This window comes from Pongo pygmaeus, chromosome 12, assembly GCF_028885625.2.
Source record: "Pongo pygmaeus isolate AG05252 chromosome 12, NHGRI_mPonPyg2-v2.0_pri, whole genome shotgun sequence".
Lineage (NCBI taxonomy): Eukaryota > Metazoa > Chordata > Mammalia > Primates > Hominidae > Pongo > Pongo pygmaeus.
In genome coordinates this window covers 133160973-133174482 of record NC_072385.2, presented here as the reverse complement: position 1 = coordinate 133174482, position 13510 = coordinate 133160973, and the positions used below count along the sequence as shown (strand labels likewise).

General features: G+C 44.2%; 1 protein-coding gene across 1 annotated transcript in view; it reads left to right on the top strand.

The window, feature by feature from the left end:
* Positions 1 to 13510, top strand: part of SNTG2 (syntrophin gamma 2) — a 426593-nt gene that overhangs the window by 24952 nt on the left and 388131 nt on the right. The gene's annotated exons all lie outside the window — the stretch shown is intronic.

Genomic DNA, 13510 nt, shown 5'->3' with positions numbered 1-13510 from the left:
ACATTTGTACTCACACCCGTGAGCAAACACCACATGCCTGCATTCACACCCCTGAGCAAACACCACACATTTGTACTCACACCCGTGAGCAAACACCACGTGCCTGCACTCACACCCATGAGCAAACACCACACGCTTGTACTCACACCTGTGAGCAAACAACACGTGCTTGCACTCACACTTGTGAGCAAACCACACCACACACTTGCACCCACTCACATCCATGAGCAAACAGCACCAGTACCCCTGTGACTCTTAGGAGATTTGCAGGAGAAAGTCTCTGGGGCGAGGAGTATTGAATACATTGACATCTACTATATAATAAGCTCTAAAGATTAATTAAGGAATAAGCCAAGAAAATACAAACCCAAAACAGAACCCTCTACATACCTACCCACCCATCCGCCTACACCACATACAGCTTAACGTTTGACAAAAAATGCCTACTGTGTTTTAAACAAAAAAATCTAAGCATAATCAAAGACTGGAATTAATTGTGTGTTCATCCTGAATGTATTTAGTAAATTGTGAGTTTAGCTATGTAACTTTTTAAATAAATGTGTTGATAACAAAAGCTATTGATATATGTCCATATAGCTATTATTCCTGTGTTTATTCCCCAAGATCTCCTTCAAGATGTTACTTTACCAGACAGTAACCTTTATTAACGTGTTATGAAAATCTTCTGATACTGGACAAATAAGCCAGAACAAGAAAAGTACAATGGCTTCTTAGATAATATTGCACATAAAACAAAATCAGGACAGTCTGTTGTCTCTTGGTTACATATAATTATGGCGCATACTGCCTGCCAGTGATAGGAACAGGGTCTCCCACAACTACTCTTTTCTTCAGAGAAGAGAAACCTGTGGCTTAGAATGCATTTGAAGAGTTGGATGAAATGTATTTGAAGGATACAAGGCGATGAATCTGGTGTTTGTGGTGTGCTTATCAACAGAATAATTAGAAGCAATTCATATTCAAGGTAAATAGAAAAATTATGGGTCTTTTGAAGTGGAAAGTTCTTTCAATTCTGTAAAATATTTGTCATGAAATAACATTTGTTTTTGGGTGGTGTTTTGAGTTGTGAAGGTTTGAAGCTGGGGAGGAAGAGAAACACGAGCTAGCACGATGTGACATATCGATGTTGTGATGAGCTTTTAAGTGGTTCTCTATGTGCACATTGTCTTTGGAATGATTGAGAGGTGGAGTCCAAGGCCTTGTTAGTAAATGTGGAAGCCAGTGATCGTTCTTGCTTCCCCTGCTCTGTCCCCACCTCCCTGTCCTCGTTTCTTCTTTCCTCCTTTATCAGCCTGAGCTCTTCTCCGAGTTTTGCCTGAGAGCAGAAGCATGACAGTGCTCCGGTGTGCATGGGGGCTCTGGTGCTCTTCAAGGTTTGCTTAAAGCTAAAATAGTGCATATTCTTCTATCACCCATTTCAGAACACATCAGTGATGAGTATTGTTCAGTAATGTCATCCCTACACATTTAAAATCGTGGTGGCACCTGCTATCCACTCCCCAGCCCTGTCCTCTGCCCCTCTGAGCTCCTCTTCTGAGCAGATGAGCAGGTCTGTGCAACCCCCACTCAAGAACCCCCATCCGTCTCCCTCCCTGCCTTACTGCATCCACTCCTGCCACCCCCCATCCCTCATCTTCCAGATTTGCTCAGTTTACCCAGCAGCTCTCCAGAGGCAGCCTCAGCCAAGGCGAGTGGGGGCCATGGGGAACACCAGGCTGCTGGTCTGCTGGTGGGTAAGGCCGAGGGTCTTGTGGGATTTCTCAAGGATTGGAGGTGGCAGGCCCACCTGGCAGACACCATTGTAGACGCCTGCTCTCTGTACGGCCTTCCTAGCTTCCTCCTGCCACCATTCACTGTTAATGTAGGTGATCCAGGAAGCCACAGGTTCTTCTCTGAAGAAAAGAGCAGTTGTGGGAGAGCCTGTTCCTATCACTGACGGGCAGTACGCGCTGTAATTGTATATAATCAAGAGACAATGGATTGTCCTGGTTTTATTTTATGTGCAATATTATGTAAGAAACCATTGTACTTTTCTTGTTATGGCTTATTTGCCCTGTGTTAGAAGATTTTCATAAAACGTTAGTAAAGGTGCCTGCCTGGTAATGTCCATGAAGGTGGTCCAGGGAGCAGCGTGAATGGTGGCAGGAGGCCCCTGTGCCCACGGCCTGCTCTGAGTCTGCTGTGGGAAGGTTCGCTGGATTTAACTGATTCCCCCTTATCTCTTAAGCTCCATCTACACCACCCAATCCTCTGCCTCACCTTCCCCTGTCCCGCTGCCTCCACCCTGTTTTAAGGCACTGTATCCTGCACTTGCACTATTTAATAAAATAACCGACAGCTTCCCTCCCACTTGGGAACCTTTGCCATCTCTGTTGCTCAATGGTCCATCTCGCCTGTGAGTCGTAAGTCAGGTCTCATCCCCTTGGTGGTTTAAACTCATCGACAGCTACTCATTGCTTCTAGGATGGGATCAGAGCCTCACTGTGCCTCACCTTGACTAGACCTTACCAAGATCAGGACCTGCCTGCGTTCCCAACGTCACGGCCGTGTGGTTCTTCCATAACCTCATTTCCGCCCTCCACAATCTCTGCTCTGTTTTCTGAGGATGGCAGAGCCTTCCCGCCTCATGCCACCTACTCCTCTTCAAGTAACTGATCTCGTCTCTTTCATCTCAGCTCACTGGTTTCTGAGAGTGGCCTTCTTGGAAGACCTCATGTAAAACCACTGTTATTATCTATAACATCAGCCTACGTATTGATTTCATGAAGGTTATCAAAATCAGTACTTCTCTTGTATATTTATTCATACTTGTTTCCTTGTTTACTGTGTGTGACCCCATTGAAGCATGGGATGAAGACATACCCAACATGGGCGAATCCACCCAACTTGATGAGTGATTGCCTCTGGCCAGTGAAGGCGAGGGGGGGCAAAGGTCACAGTGAGGGGCCTGGAGTGCCCTTGCTGAGCTGTGAGATGCAGCTCGTGGTGCAGGATGATGGGGGGGTGACGGGGAGTTGGGGTGTCTATTCCCACACTTTATCATAGCTCAGTATATGTGGAAAATAGTGCAGAAAAGTACATTAGTAAAAGTGATTCAGGTATTATTCAAAGTTCTTTTTTCCAGAATTGAAATTATTACTTTTCATTCAGGTTTAGTTGGTAAATGTCATCTGATATTTTTCAGAGACCAGATCCAAAACTTTAATTATTATCCAATAAGGAACATGTCTCAAAAATTAAATAAAAAGAGGAATTTTGGGGGATGCCTGCCATAAACTTAAGGAGGTATAAAGTTTCTCTGTCTTTTCTTTAATTTTCCGCTTATCAAGTAATAAGATTCAACCTTCTAGGTGGCATTTCCCCCATGTTTGCTGAAGCCCTCTGCCCCTGTGATTCATGGTAGCCACCCATACAATTTGCTAACCAGAGCTGAAAGCTGTTAGAAATGACTTTTAAAATATATATTTTCTGACCTATGAGGATATTTTAATGTGTGCAATAAGTGGATGTCTTATGCACAAAAGGAGTTCTGAAATTCTGAGTACAGGTAAGTCTCGCGATGGGAAGATGGCTGAGTCTTAGTCTCATGTTCTCACTAATCAAGTGTATGAACCTTGGAAAGTCCCTTAGCTTATTTGGGCTAGAATGTCCTCATCCATACAGTCATTTATAAGGATGAACCTGTTGATAATTTTAAGTCAGATTGCTGAATATTATGTATTCATTTAGAAAAATGAGCACTTGGTGTGTTGCAGGCCACCTGCATTGAGGATTGGATGTGTGTAAACCAAGGCCCTGCTCTTCTTAATCATAATCTCCTAGGCAGCATTGAAGTGACATTAAATTCAATTTCAATGAAAGGAAAATGGAAATCAAATGGAACTAGAAATCAAGTGGAAATTAAATGGAAATTGAAATGAAAATATTACCATGGCCTCAATGGACAGCTGGTATACTGGCTTTTGGGTTGGGGGGTTATTGACCTGGTTTGTGGTGAGAGCTGATTTCTGTGGTATAAATACGTCTACAGTGGCTGTTTCGGGCATTAGTGGTTTCATTACCAATTTGCAGCATTCCCCAATATTTAACAGTCTGCTCTTCCATGCTGGTGCAATTAAGAAATAAAGCAAGTTTAAAAATTAGAAAAAATAAAAATTCAGTGAGATAATTGATTAAATAAGAAGGTAGCATTTAGGTACAAATGCTGCACAAACGGCCTCATAGAAATTCCCGGAAGGCAGGGTGGAGTTTGAAGGAGGAACAGGAGCTTGCCTGTCGGGCTGCGCCCAGCCTTGCTGGCCATGTTGGTCGCCATCTATCTTTGTGGTTTTTACCAGACAGCTTCTCTTGGTGACCTGTCCTTTTGGCCTTTTGGGAAGCTGGGAGGTGTCCTAAACTTGCCCCGTGGCTTTGTTGCTAAGGCATATGCTCCCCAAAAGTGGTTTTAGGAAAGTTGCTGCGTTGTCTCTGGTCTTTTTCTGCTCTCCTTTAAAAAGACATTTGCTTTTCTCAAGACCAGGAACAAATCAGCCCCACTTATGCAAATGTGTGGGTTTCTTTCAAACAGCTGCTACAGTGGAGTGATTTTCCATTTTAAGATCTTTTAACTCTTAATGGCATGTTTGCAACTTTCTAATACATTGAATGTCCACAGAGAACTAACACCTTGTAACAAAGTTATGCCAAAATTTATAGAGATTATAATTTGATTTAAATTATGTTAAATACATTATGAAATAATTGTGCCACATTTTGCTAATAATTAAGTATATAAAAACAGATACAAAAAAGTGAGTAAATTTTTATCCAAAATTTTTAATGGATGAAATCTTTTAGAAGATAGGTTATTTTATATAAAATAGAAGATAGGTTATTTATATGATAGGTTATTTATATAAAATAGAAGATAGGTTATTTATATAAAATAAATATTTTTATGTAAAAATATTTATATAAAAAATATTTATATAAAATTTTATGCCAAAGAGCATCTATGACTTCCATGTGACTTGTGTGAATTCAAGCTGATCTCAAATACAGAATTCCAAATCACCATCCTCCTTATTGTTAATTATTAATCACACAGCCATCTAAACAAGTGCTGTGTATTCATGTTAGGGTCCAGGTACAGTTGCATGTTACAGTTACATGTTAGGATCCAGTGCTCAGTTACAACTCGGTCCTGGGTCTCTTCTTTAAAGGTGAGCAGGTGGGAGAAGAGAGTTTCCTAGTAAACACCAGAAAGAATAAGCGTCCTTGAGTAAACTAAAACAGCTGATGATGAATAATTCATGCAACGATTCTGTTTCCTATGGATCTGTGTGGAAGACAGTACTAGAAGGAAATATGGTATTTCTAAGTCATTGGGACTCTGCCAGGAATACAGAAAACAATACATTTTGGATGACAAATATTCACGTTTTCATCTTGTTTCATTTTAAATTTAAGAGAAAGTGAACTTTTGGTTTATCACTTATTTTACCAAGAATACGGTGATTTATACAGAGCTCACATTTTACTACCTGATGCTTATCTGAAATTTTAGCTTCATATAAGCCATCCAGTATGTGTAAGTATATTATTATAAGGGGATAGGCCTAGTGTTTATAGACACATGTACACACACACACACACATACACACACACACACACACACACATTTATATATGTTCTTTTAAAAAGGGATGTAATGAAACCATGTTTTAATATTTGACATGACAAAAAAGAAATAGTTTTCATTTTCCTTGAAAGACATTAACGGGTTAGATAATAAAGGATAGTAGCTGCTTTTCTCCATCCATGCTGTCTGTACTACATTCCAGATACCCAGGACCTCATAAATTCTGACTTCTTAATCATCATGACAGCCCAATTACCTAGCCCTATTATTTTTCTTATTTTACTTGTAGGGAAACTTAGGCAATAAGAAGTTAAATGAGTAGCCCAAGGTTAGAGCTGGTGATGTTCAGGACTGAAATTTGAATCTTGGCAGGCTGTGTCCTGAATTTGAAATATGAACCACCCTCCAGCATGCTTCTCAGGTACCATTTTTACTACTGTTCAGACTCATTCTATTGTAGCTTTGCTTTTCATGATCAAGGTGTTTGTATCTAACTGAGGAGTGTGATTTTGAGCAAGGGACAAAATATGTGAACAAATAGCTGCCTGTTCTCCTCAAGGCTCAGCAGCTTCATCAAGCAAAGGGCAGTTGTTTGGGTGATTTCCAGGCTGGGCCATGTAGATTCACATGAAATATGCTTTCCATTGTAGTATATAATGTTGCTGTTTCCAGGCAAGCACATACATGCATGTACACACAAAGGTATATAAACAAATGCATGTGTGGACACACACAAGCACATGTGCACACACATGCACAGTACACAAATGCATATGCACACATGCTCACACGCACAGGAATGCACACGTGTCCTACACATGCAAGCACACACACATGTTCCAAACTCATGAGCACACACATGCACACACACATGCCTGCACACACATACATACTCAAGGACATGCCTGTGCCCACACATATGCACATATGCACATACACACAGGTGCACAGACACGTGTGCTCATACATGCACGTGAACACAGACCTGCATACATGCAGTGCACACAGACACATGCACACACAAACAAGTCGTACACGTATGCACATTAATGCATGTCCCTACATGAACATGAGTACACACATGCCCCCACACTTGCAAGCAGACATGTATACCATGCACATGAAACTACGCACACACAAATGCCCATGCATGCACGTGAACACACATGTCCACACAGATGCACAGATACACACTCACATGCATTTGTGCACACACATGCCCCACACAGATGCACACAGATGCACACTCACAAGCACTTGTGCACACACATGTCCACACCCACACACATGCATCTCCAGGCTTTTTCTTTGGCTGCTAATCTCATTTAACAACTGTCTTCAAACCTGAATCTTGGTCTTTCCATAAATTTATTAAGTCACTCACCTGTATTGGCAAAGCCCTAAATAGAATCCTGCTCTCCTTGTTTACTTGAGTTTTATTTTTTTTAATGATGCAAAAACTTGCAATCTCCTTCACAGTGTATACATTGTTTTAATATAAAGTAAGCCTTACAGTTACCAGTTAGAGGAATTCACCTTCCCCACTTTTTCTTTGAGAATAATTGGTGTTCCAAAAATGTGCCCTATTAATCTGGATGCTCCCTGCACACCCCCTCGGTACACAGAGGACACGGGCATGTCCCAGCCCCACCTCCTCTAGCCCCACTGCAGGGGTGAAAACACCGGAGACTCTGCAGGTTGCTTTTCTAGGTTTTTTCTGTTCCTGTTCCCTCCTGGTTGTGAGTAAAGTTGAGTAGTTAGTAATGCACTAATGTAAAATATGAAATGTGATTCCAATCAAAAACATCTTCAGATTCTGAGACTAATACCCTGAACACCGTTCATATTAAAGTCAGCGTGCATGCAGTGGGTTTCTGAAAGAAGCAGTGTGGACAGGACTCCTGTGGGCAGGGCCCCTGCCACTGTGCCTGGGCAGCCTTCTCTTCTCTTGTGCTCACTCAGCACCTCAGGTTAGTATTGACCATGCCCCTGATTCAACACTGATTGTGGACTTGGTCACTTTGTAACTGAGCCTTGCCTAGAATGGAAGTCCCAAGGTGCAGAGACTGTGCCTGGAGGAAACTGTGAGACACTAAAACCCCATCCCAAGGAGGGGGAATCTGTGCAACAAATGGTCAGGATGAAGCAGAGGCTCTCTTCCATAGAAGCTGCGGAGGTGGTGTCAGGATGAAGCAGAAGCTGTGGAGGTGGTATCAGGATGAAGAAGCTGCAGAGGTGGAGGTTGGGGTGAAGCAGAGGCTCTCTTCTATAGAAGCTGCGGAGGTGGTGTCAGGATGAAGAAGCTGCAGAGGTGGAGGTTGAGATGAAGAAGCTGCAGAGGTGGAGGTTGGTATGAAGTAGAGGCTCTCTTCCATAGAAGCTGCAGAGGTGGTGTCAGGATGAAGAAGCTGCAGAGGTGGAGGTTGGGGTGAAGCAGAGGCTCTCTTCCATAGAAGCTGCAGAGGTGGTGTCAGGATGAAGAAGCTGCAGAGGTGGCATCAGGATGAAGAAGCTGCAGAGGTGGAGGTTGGGATGAAGAAGTTGCAGAAGTGGAGGTTGAGATGAAGAAGTTGCAGAGGTGGATGTTGGGATGAAGAAGTTGCAGAGGTGGAGGTTGGGATGAAGAAGCTGCAGAGGTGGAGGTTGGGGTGAAGCAGAGGCTCTCTTCCATAGAAGCTGCAGAGGTGGTGTCAGGATGAAGAAGCTGCAGAGGTGGAGGTTGAGATGAAGAAGTTGCAGAGGTGGAGGTTGGGATGAAGAAGTTGCAGAGGTGGAGGTTGGGATGAAGAAGCTGCAGAGGTGGAGGTTGGGGTGAAGCAGAGGCTCTCTTCCATAGAAGCTGCAGAGGTGGTGTCAGGATGAAGAAGCTGCAGAGGTGGAGGTTGGGATGAAGAAGTTGCAGAGGTGGATGTTGGGATGAAGAAGTTGCAGAGGTGGAGGTTGGGATGAAGAAGCTGCAGAGGTGGAGGTTGAGATGAAGAAGTTGCAGAGGTGGAGGTTGGGATGAAGAAGTTGCAGAGGTGGAGGTTGGGATGAAGAAGCTGCAGAGGTGGAGGTTGGGGTGAAGCAGAGGCTCTCTTCCATAGAAGCTGCGGAGGTGGTGTCAGGATGAAGAAGCTGCAGAGGTGGTGTCAGGATGAAACAGAAGCTGCAAAGGTTGTGGTCAGGATGAAGAAGTTGCAGAGGTGGAGGTCGGGATGAAGCAGAGACTCTTTAGCAGAAGCTGCAGAGGTGGTCACAATGAAGACGTTGCAGAGGTGGAGATTGGGATGAAGAAGTTGCAGAGGTGGAGGTTGGTATGAAGCAGAGGCTGTCTTCCATAGAAGCTGCAGAGGTGGTGTCAGGGTGAAGCTGCAGAGGTGGAGGTTGGGATGAAGAAGCTGCAGAGGTGGAGGTTGGGATGAAGACGTTGCAGAGGTGGAGGTTGGGGTGAAGCAGAGGCTCTCTTCCGTAGAAGCTGTGGAGGTGGTGTCAAGATGAAGAAGCTGCAGAGGTGGAGGTTGGGATGAAGCAGCTGCAGAGGTGGAGGTTGGGATGAAGCAGAGGCTCTCTTCCATAGAAACTGCAGAGGTGGTGTCAGGATGAAGAAGCTGCAGAGGTGGAGGTTGGGATGAAGAAGTTGCAGAGGTGGAGGTTGGTATGAAGCAGAGGCTCTCTTCCATAGAAGCTGTGGAGGTGGTGGTCAGGATGAAGCAGAAGCTGCCTTTAGCAGAGGTTGCAGAGGTGGCATCAGGATGAAGAAGCTGCAGAGGTGGTGGTCAGGCTGCCCCATCCATCATCACACTCTGGTTTAATCAGGTGCCGCCTCCCGCCCTTCCTACCCAACGTGGTGCTTTCTGCATGACTTTCAGGACTTTCATGACTCTGAGCTCCTAAGTGTGCGCTGACCTTCAGTCATGATTCATGTCCCTGGTTGGATTTAAAGTGTTGTAGGTACCAGTTTTCTTAGAAATTGGTCCAGAATATATTGAGTAGAGGGAGATTAAAAGATCAAGACATACTTCTCACTTGTGGGCACCCTCCACCATGGAGCCTGGAGAATCACTGAGGAATGGGAGGAGGGATGAGGGTGTTCAGAGAGCAGAGGTGGGTGCGGAACTCACCTGGCCATTGCCACTTGGGAGAAGTTGGGCTCCACACAGCATGGCCTCTGAGATGTCTGTGTCCCTGTGTCCCTGAGGGTCAGTGTCAGGAGGAGGCCAGACTGTGTCTGAAAGAGCTGTGGGCACACCCCCTTGTTGGAGGGCTGCATAGAGAGGTGGTGGCACCAAGCTGCCCCGTTGCTGAGTGGCCAGGTGGCAGGAGCTCTGTGAACCACACATCCCTCGGCTGCTTGGCATTGCAGAGGTGAAGCTGTTGAATCACACTTTACCCTGGGGTTCTTGTACAAACCAGATGCACTTTTGGAGAAGAAAAATAAGAAGTCTCACTTATTTCTAACAGCCTTCCCACTTTTACCCAAAAGAAACAAGGCTTTTTTTTTTTTTTTTCTTAATAGCACACTTTCATGCAGTTAATTAAGATAAAGTAAAAACAAAGGGCAAAATCTCCTCTCTGGTTGGTGATGGAAATGAGAAGTGTGTGTTTCTTCTACCGTGGGAAGGGAGGCTCAAATCTTCCAGCATGAGGCTTTTTCATTTCACTCATTTCTCCACAGTCCAAGCAGAAGCTCTGTGCCGTTTGCTGGGTAGAAGATACTCGGTGCTTCCTTGCTCTCTGCTAAATGTCATCTACCCTCTCCCATCCCCTCTCGTCCTCCCTGGTCCCTTTGGTGCACTCTGACTGGTTCTGGTTCCCCACTCTGTGGCCTCACCTGTCTGTCCTGAGCGCCATGAGGTCAGCTGCGGCCCTGCCGTCCTGAAATTGCTCCTTCACTTGGCACATCCTGCCATCATCAACGGCCTCCATGAGGGTACTGCCTTAGCTCCGTGACTCAGGACAGTGCTAAAGAAGTCAGTGTGCTCTCAGTGGGGAAGGCGAGGGTAACAGACGTCCAGGTGCTGTGTCAGCAACACGGGGAAGGAAGCACCCACTTCTCAGTTCCTGAACCCAGACCTTAGGTCTTCAAGTCTAATGCTTATTTTATTGGAGCACAGTACAAGTTTTATTATCAATCAGAATTTAACAAGGATTGACATGAACCTATTTGTTTCTTTTACATAGTTTTCTTCAGTAACACTAGAAAAGACATGTTCTAGGCTGCACAATTTGCTGGGGGAGTTTTTCTGTGTAGAAGCGTATTATATGTCCATTTTTTTCCCCAAAAACAATCACCTCAATTTGTGAAGACACAAAATCCGATCATCAAGTGTTGCCTGAAAAGCAAATATATATCACTCTCATTCTGAGACATAATGTGGCTTCTGCAGACCACACACCACTCCCTCCTGAAGAAAACAGCACGGACTCCCATCCAGGAAGAGCTTTTCCTGCTGAATTTATATCGGGTTCCATCAAAGAAAAGCGACGGAAATGCATGTGCTTGCAGCCATTAAACAGAGAAGTTGATTTTTTTTTTTTTTTTTTGGCAAATTTAGAAACTGGTGAGAAAACATTTCATGCTAGAGCAACTTCTGTAATTAAGATATTTTCTTCCTCTAAAATAGAAGGGTTTGTGTGAGCTCAGGGATGTGTCTTTTTTCTTTTCTAGGAAGTGGAAAAACCAGACCCTCAACTTAAGCTGAGGGGCCCTGCTAGGAATAAGAGGGCTTGCAGCTCCCCAGCTCCCCCTCTGCTGGGCCAGGCAGAGACACCCTGGGAGGATCCAATCCTCAAACCAAGGCCATTTTGCTTTTTAACTTTGGGGGATATGCACAGGATAATTTTCAGAGAGAAACAGATGCTGGTAAACTGATATCTCAGGCCTTCAGTCAGAAATCTAGCATTCTCTGTGGTTGATTTTATGGTAATTCTTGCCTACATAAGTTGGTAATTAACCCGTCTTCTGATAGTACCGTCTGAGAGCAGTTTCGCCTAAAGGAAGCAGACGCTGTTTGGCTTTTTATGCTAGCTACTCTTTCAGTTGGCATAAATGTTTCTCCTATATCACGTGAATCCTCATAACTTTAATTTTCTTGCAAGAATGATTAATATTGAGACAGCCAAGTGTTATCACAGTTTCATGGACAAGAAAGAGACAATATGTGGAAGAAAAGTACTGTGTTTGGAGACCCAACCTATTTTTATTTTATTTTTCTGAGAAGCAAAGCTCAGAAAGGAAGAGGGGAGAGGGATTTGTATTTTATTTATTTCTTTTTACTATTTACAGGGAAAAAATACATTCCCTGCAAATAATAGAGAGAGAGAAAGAGAGAGAGGGAGAGAGAGATATCAGAGGATTTCCCATGTGCTGAGTATCAATTTTCCTTTCACACTGTCTTGCATGGGGGGCTGGGGAAGCACTGAGGACAGGCAGCTCATTTGGGGACATGGCCAGGATGGCCTCTGTACCCTCATGGCCTGAGCAGAGTTGCGGCCCCTAGGGGGGCCTCCCAGACCTCCTTCTCACACGCTCTACCAGGGTTGTTTGGGATGCAATGACAAAGCTAACTTTACCCTTTAAAGAAGAGAAAATCTCACCTGGAATCAGGTTTCTGTTTTCATTTTTAACATTTGAAAAAATGCCCCTTGACGTGAGTTGAAATAGACTAACAGATAATGCGGATTTACCTAAATAGGACTTCCCATGTAGGAATGGACAGATGTTGTGAATGAGGTTGTCATGGTTAGTTAAAAAGGGAAGATTTCAGATAAGACACATTTGGAACCTTCTGGATAGCTCAGGATCCCCTAAGAAGGATCGGCATACCAGTGGCCGAGCCTGATGCTCACATCGTATTTAATAGCCTCTACCTCCTTAAAGACTATCGGAGATTCTGTAAAATGTCTAGGCAAGATTGCTTTGTTAGCAAGTGGAACATTTTTTTCTACCTTAAATAATGGATTTGTTCTTTTAGTAGAAAAGACAAAATGTAGCAGTGTTCTAATTAAAGCACAGATTGTGTTATTTAAAGAAAATGTCCTTGGCAATACAGAAAAACAGAACGTATTAGAAAAACCAATAAATACTTAGCAACTTTAGAGTACATAACTATGGGCTAAATTTTATAGAATATTCTCAATAGCTTTTTAGATTAAAATGGGAATACATGCAGCTATTTTATAAATGAGTAACACATTCGATTATTGTTAGATATGTTTTTACAAATAATTTTCAGACACATGTGTTTGAAGTGTTGATCATGTCCTTAGCATGTGCTGGGTGCTTTGGGAAATGCAGAAGTTCTAGAAAACACAGCCTGTATCCTCCAGGTGGTTGCCATCTGCCTGGGCAGGAAAACATCCCTGAAGTGGCAGGAGGTGATAAAAGGTAGAATGCAGTTAGGTCCCGGAAACGCTGTAGGAGCTTAGAGGAGATGGAGCTTTTGGAGCCTGGGATGGTTGTGCCAGGACTGAGAAGGAGAGGTGAGGCTAGACTGCGCTGGGTTAAAGCCAGCAGGAGAATGGCACACTGCAGGCGTGGTGGGCAGAGATGGTCCCCAAGGATGTCCGCGTCCTGATCCTGAACTGTGAACACTGGACCTTAGGCAGCAAGAGCTTCCGCAGAGGTGGGTCAGTGAAGGCTCCTGGGGTGGAGACCTTCTGGGATGATCTGGTGGCCAGTGTGTCACGGGGGCCTTTACAGTAGGGGCAGGATTGTCAGCGTCAGAGGAGAGGTGAGGATGGAAGGAGAGGTTCGCGGTAAGTGCCTGGAGCCGGGGGACTCAAGCGCCTCTAGCGGCTGGGGAAAGCAAGGGAAGATTCTCCCGAGAACTCTCAAAGGCGAGCAGCCCTTCTGACGCCTCGATTTCAGGACTTCCGAGTTCCAGA